Source organism: Limulus polyphemus, unplaced genomic scaffold (assembly GCF_000517525.1).
Source record: "Limulus polyphemus unplaced genomic scaffold, Limulus_polyphemus-2.1.2 Scaffold2923, whole genome shotgun sequence".
NCBI classification, from domain to species: Eukaryota; Metazoa; Arthropoda; class Merostomata; order Xiphosura; family Limulidae; genus Limulus; species Limulus polyphemus.
This window is the reverse complement of record NW_013668533.1, coordinates 1-7,114: the sequence shown is the minus strand read 5'-3', so window position 1 is coordinate 7,114 and position 7,114 is coordinate 1. Positions and strand designations below refer to the sequence as shown.

The following is a 7,114-nucleotide window of genomic DNA, read 5'->3' as shown; positions in this document are numbered from 1 at the left end:
AACATATACACATTAACGGCTTAGATATATCTACAGTTACTTATCTAGGTGAACAACATGCAGTAGAACTCCAATCAACTAACATATACACATTACCTAGACAAGTAACTATAGATATATCTAAGCAGTGAACAACATGCAGTAGAACTCCAATCAACCAACTCATGCATATCACCAACATAAGAAACTAGAAATAGATACAAAACACATAAATTACATGCTGGAAATCTACTATCAACCAAATGATGTACATTACCAACATAAGAAACTGGAAATAGATACAAAACACATAAATTACATGCTGGAGATCTACTATCAACCAACTGATGTACATTACCAACACAAGAAACTGGAAATAGATACAAAACACATAAATTACATGCTGGAGATCTACTATCAACCAGCTGATGTACATTACCAACACAAGAATCTGGAAATAGATACAAAACACATAAATTACATGCTGGAGATCTACTATCAACCAACTGATGTACATTACCAACACAAGAAACTGGAAATAGATACAAAACACGAACAAACTGAAGAACTTCAGTCAACCAACTTACATGATCAGATAAGAATTTGGAATATATCTAATACATGAAACATATACTGTAGAACATTTGTTAATCAACTTCTGCTCCATTATGGGTAAGAAACTGGAAACATATCTAATAATGTGTGAATCACTGACTACATAACTTTTGTCACCAAACTTACGCACACTGCCCAGATAAAAAACTGGAAATATATATATAACATGTGGTCCTCATACAGCAGAACTCCTACCAAGCAACTTATACACAAAACCCAGATAAAAAACCTGAAACATATCCAAAAACATGTGAACCACATGTTGCAGAACTCTTGTCAACCAACTTGTGCACATTGCCCAGTTAAGAAACTGGAAATATATCTAATACATGAACTAATGTTACTATACATACACCAGTATCATGAAGAGGTTGGTGCAGAAACAATCACAGATGAATCAACTCTTGTCAACCAAATTATGCACAATACCCAGATAAGAAACCGGAAATATATCTAATACATGAACTAATGTTACTATACATACACCAGTATCATGAAGAGGTTGGTGCAGAAACAATCACAGATGAATCAACTCTTGTCAACCAAATTATGCACATTACCCAGATAAGAAACCGGAAATATATCTAATACATGAACTAATGTTACTATACATACACCAGTATCATGAAGAGGTTGGTGCAGAAACAATCACAGATGAATCAACTCTTGTCAACCAAATTATGCACATTACCCAGATAAGAAACCGAAAATATATCTAATACATGAACTAATGTTACTATACATACACCAGTATCATGAAGAGGTTGGTGCAGAAACAATCACAGATGAATCAACTCTTGTCAACCAACTTATGCACATTACCCAGATAAGAAACTGGAAATATATCTAATACATGAACTAATGTTACTATACATACACCAGTATCATGAAGAGGTTGGTGCAGAAACAATCACAGATGAATCAAAATAATCAGTCTTTCTTCAAATGTTAGTCGTTGACAGAGAAAATAATGTAATTAAAAGGAAAATCAAAGCAGCTCTCTTCGTTAAAAAAGAAAAACCTAGTATTAACCAGTATTCTAGTGTAAAACTACATTTAATTTTCCCTATTTAACAATTATACAGACTTACTTTTATTTTGTTGTTTAACACTGTAGTATCAGTGTTTATACCATAACTTTTTTCTTCTGTTATTTAAATATAAACACCTGACAATTCTAGGTAAACCAATCGAAAAATAATTAAAAAAAATAGGTTTTTAAAACATGATTACATGTTTTATTCATAAATAAAACTTTAATTTCTGATATCACAAACTGTTCATTTAATTTAATTTTCTCATACTTTGTACTTACTTATGTAAATCTAACATTTGTTAATGTTTTTTTTATTGGGGAGTTGCAGCTACTTTAAATATAGTTGGCATATTCTTTACTGGTAAATAAATGAGCTTTTGTTGATTTAAAAATGTAAGTGAGCTGTGTGGAAGGTTTTGTGTATTACCATACATATATTGTAGCTTGTGTATCATGAGCCTGATGCATCATCTCAGATCAAGACAATACCAAGTTTTGGTGGAACAGATTGTATAAGTAGTATATTTTGGCATTGTTTAGCATTTCATAGATAGTATGATGTCAATGAAAACTGACTGTTTTTGGGAGGAGTTTGTAAAAGCCCTTTGCAATGCAAAATATTCACACATTCAGATCATAAACATATGTTCAGATAAATAATTTAAAACTTCTAAGATGGAAATATCCCTTTTATTTAACAGCCTTTTGAAAATGAAGGAATATAGATCAACTTGTGACATCAGGACCATTAGAGATGGACCTGTGACTAGTTGTACCCCAGCCATGGTAAGCAAGGTGTAGCATTTTGTAACAGGTAAGAATCTACAAACACAAAGATTGGTGGGAAAAGCCATTCAAGTACCTCAGGCAACAGCATGCAGTATAATTAATAGGGATCTCTGTCTTGAAATAAGGCTAACAGGATATAGGTTCATCAAGATGAGAATTCCCATCCTATTCAATCATTCCATACCTCAAGTCGCTAGAGAATGAAACGAGTACTGATGTTAATCCACAAGGTGGCATACCAGTTAAGTCACTGGATGCAGCACCCATGGATGTTTGTGTGATCAAGCTGCTGAAGCTAGTTCCTTCTTCATTGGGAAAAACAGATCCTGTAACAGCAGAAACACCTTAATTTTTTTTCTTTCTCTTATTCGGACTGGCATCACCAATCACAGAATTTTCAAAGATTTCTAGTAATCAAAATAAAATGATTGAAGGCTTTGGTGAGACTTGTAACATTAATGGTAACCACTCCAAAAAACCAGTAGTAATAAGACAATATCTGACGGATCAGATACTATAAAAATGGTTTCTTTTAAACTTTATTTTTTCTTGAAGAAATCTGTCAAGACTGTAAATAAAAAGTCATCTATGATTTAAATAAATGAATAACATTACTATAGTAACCTAGGATATGAATGTTTTTAAATAGATCTTATGATAACAAATGTGGTGGTACAGCAGTGAACATGTGCAGGTCAGTTTTCACTGCAGCCTTGGGTGGGCTTCATTCATCTAAGGCAAATCAAAAATATACATTCACATGGATTATTAAATGTGCAAACACTGAAAACTTTTGTCCATATCAATAACAAGCATCTGATAATTTAAAGCTACAAAAAGTAGAATGCATCTAAACATTTGCAAGTGAAGCTGACTCTGACTGCCTTAAGAAAGTAGTCCAATATTCTTGCTGATAACTTGTCAGTATTTTCTTTGAAGTTAGAACATTTGCACTTAGATGACAAAATTATAACAAAAGACTGATTAACAGTCTGAACAATCTACAATATTCAGGTATCTTTACTTAATTTTTTGTATTTCATTTTTACCTTACTATAACTGAGAAAAAACCTCCCTCCAATACACAATCTTTGTTTATATTTCAGATGAGCTCTTATTATAACTTGAGTATCTTAAACATTTTGTCAGAGTTGATTCATTAAATCCACTAACAGCTGAAACGAAATGTAGCAATTAACTTGCAAGATGCCATCAAGCTTACAGATACTGAAATTTTTGGAACGGTCAAGAAAAAACAGTTTCTTCGTATACCATTAACAAATTTATATATTTACCAAAAATGGTTGGCAAAGATAAAATGAGTAAATATCAAAACTGGAAAAAGTATAAGAGCCATCACATCATTGTGTATAAGAACTATGATATCTTAAGTGTTTGCTATACAGTAAATCATGATGACTCAAGCCTCTTTAATTGAAATAAAATTCATATTCACTGTAAAAGCAACAGACATTTACTCGATAACCTACAACATACATGGAAGATGTTACTTCACATGTGCAACAAACGTGTATTGATGGAGAAACTTTCAGAAGCTTATTTTAAAGAATTTCGTCTGAAAATATTTTTTCTGTTCAATTAACCTAATGCTTAATATTATGTAAAAAATCCAACAACCAACTCATGTTTACTGAAAGTACTATATTATTGTATTTTATGCCTAAAAATCAAATCAGTACACTAAGCCTCCATTCACAAACTGTACTTTCTCACAACTTACTCATTTATAACCATTTTTCAGTGCTCTTATTTTAAAATTTGACACTGTAACATACTGGATAATAATGCACCAGAAAGAATTGTTCATTTATATAACATTTTTACTCTTCATATCCACAGAAATATCCTCGCTTAAAATATGTATATATTATGTCATGATCAAATTTAGGTAGATGTTAAACTTGCATCACAAATAATTGATATTTCCACATCACTCAAAGAAAGGGGAGCACAGCGAAGTGGCTAAGATTGAAAACTAGTGAGTGCAGAAAATTTGGTCTTGGGTATTTCACAGGTTTTTATTGTTTTGAGCTTAGTGGGAAACCTCATTTCTGATATTCAAACTCTTATGATTACATTTTAGCAGTTGTAATTTCTACATAACAAAGATACACACTATAAAACCAACAGAAACACATACTGTTCACAATATGCCAGAAACACATTATATTACATTTGAAAAATACGTGTTTCACAAATATATATCAGAATATTCTTTAAAGTGCTGTGTAATTCAGTTTTTAAATCTATGTGTTTGAGTATATTGAAAGCTTTTGTTTGTCCCCTGCAACTTGCTTGCAGAAATCAATGACATGTGGAATAATGATGTTCACTAAAAAGAGCAGAGCATAATTTTAAGTCTGCTCTGCTTATTCTACTTATAGTTGTCTTGGCAGATGGAAGAGTTTGATAGTTTTAAATTGTTATGTAAATAATTTCACACGCTACTGTTACGACAGCAGAAGTCATGCAACGTTGGGATCATGCGCGCTGGAGTTTCTCGAAGGATCATGAATTTTCCTGGCAACTCAAAAAAAGATAGAATTGTAGAGATAGATAGATATAGATAAATGAGTCAAGCGAACAGTAGGCTCCGTAAGTAAAGTGTGTGAATCACTGTGAATAATAGCGTGTGTTTATAAAAGTAGTTAAGTTAAAGTGACTGTGGAAATTCTGTGTATTACAAAGTTGTATCGAGAAAGAATAAACTAGTTTTAATTAAGAAAGGACTTGTATCACTGAAGTTCCTTGGAAAGAATTTATACCGGAAATTAACAAAGACGTAACAACTTGGTGACAGAGAGTGGGACAGACAAGAAAAAAAAAAGATGGAAACAAGAAGTGGCAAATCAAACTACAGCTTAGCAGATTTGATGGCAGCAATACAAGAACAGCAAAAGAAACAAGATAAAAGATTACAGCAGTTGTTGTAGGAAAAAGAAATGAAACAAGAAGAATGAGAAAATAAACAAGAAGAGAGACTACAGCAGTGGCAAGAAAACCAGCACCAGTGGCAACTGGAACATGAAAAGAAACAGGAAAAAAGTCTCCAACAGTTGAGAGAATGCCAGTATACACAAATGGAAAAGATTAGTAAATTTCAAAGTGAATTAAATACATTAAAGGACAATTTACTGTCTTTTACACAGGGAGGATATATTAACCATGGACCTAATCAGCCCCAGACAACAAGAAGCCCCTTCCAGACCCTGCAGCTAAACCCTAATGCAGACATCTTCAGTCCTACCAGAAGTCACATTCCAGACATGAGTGTCAGCAATAGGGGTGATCTAGTACGAAGGAAGCCACAGGAATTCAATGGGAAGGCACTGTGGGAAGCATATAGAGCACAATTTGAGCTCCTGGCAGAAATGAATGGATGGACAAAGAAGCAAAAAGCAGTGTATCTGGCAACAAGCCTGAAGGGACAACCACTGGAAATACTTGGACAGTTGTCAGCAGACGACAGGCACAACTATACAGCACTGGTAGCTGATTTAGAAGTCAGGTATGGAACTCAAAATCAGTCCGAAATCTACAGGGCTAGGTTTAGGACAAGAGTCCGTGCTAAGGGGAGAGCCTGTAAGAACTGGCAGAGGATTTGGAAAGTATGGCACACAAGGCCTACCCAACTGCACCACCCGATGTCCTCAAGCTGTTGCTGAGGGATCAGTTTGAAGATGCCTTGGACATTCCACAACTAAAGATACAAGTGAAGCAAGCACACTCCTCTACTATGCAGGATGCAATGGCCAAAGCTCTTGAATTTGAATCCTACGTTAAGTCCAGCACAGAGGTACCAAGGTTGGTACAGTCATCAGGATTCAAGGCCAGAAAAAGGCAGCTTACAGAGAAGTTTTGAGCTCAATGCCGGGAACTTCAACACATGGAAGATGCCACTGCAGGAAAGGCAGCTACCCAGAAAGGTTGTTGGAACTGTGGAGAGCAAGGACACATAAGGAGCCAGTGTAAGAAGAATACTACCAATAAGTCAGCTCCGGGAAACCAGTAGTCATTGATGCTGAGGGACGCCCACCAAACCCCATTGTGAAAGTCCCAACAGCTAAGTGTAAAATGGCAAGCACACAAAGTGTCTACGTGACAGGAAAGCTGGATGGCCAAAAGTGCAACTCTGTCATAGATTCTGCATCTCAGCAAACCCTTGTGAGCATCAAGTTGCTAGTTCACAAAGGAGTACCAGAAGCCACACAGAAGCTCTGTGGTGTGACAGGACCTTCTGCAAGGTTGTGGGGACCAGTGTGGGTGACTATTGAGCATATAGGCATGAAGGACATACACAAAGTATACTTGGCTGACATTGAAGACCCATGCATATTAAGATTGGACAACTTACTACCAGTGTAGTTAATTTTATAAAATGATGTTAGGGAACAACAAAGGCCAAATTCCGGTAAATGTTGCTGCTTCTGTTGATTTGCATGTCACAGCACTTAAGTCAACTACAATACTCCCTATGTTAGAGAAAATAATTTGGAGTACAATAAAAGAACATCCCCAAGGAAGACCCATCTAGGCCAGCGAATTTGAAGATTGTAAGGTCACTTCTGGCAGGTCATCAAATAGTACCCATAACAGTAACTAATTTCTCTAAATATGAGCAGACACTTAACCCGATGACTACCGGCTACTAACTTTCTTAGTAGGCAATGCAAG

General features: G+C 35.0%; 1 long non-coding RNA gene across 2 annotated transcripts in view; it reads right to left on the bottom strand.

Annotated features, from left to right (window-relative positions):
• Positions 1 to 4,938, bottom strand: part of LOC111087970 — a 13,568-nt gene extending 8,630 nt beyond the window's left edge. The window contains exon 1 of one of the 2 annotated variants that reach the window (XR_002612590.1): positions 2,604 to 4,938. This is a non-coding gene — a long non-coding RNA (uncharacterized LOC111087970). Of the gene's footprint in view, positions 1 to 2,492 lie in introns of both variants that reach the window. The other variant, XR_002612589.1, reaches the window with a different exon arrangement.
• Between the last annotated feature and the right edge of the window lie 2,176 nt (positions 4,939 to 7,114).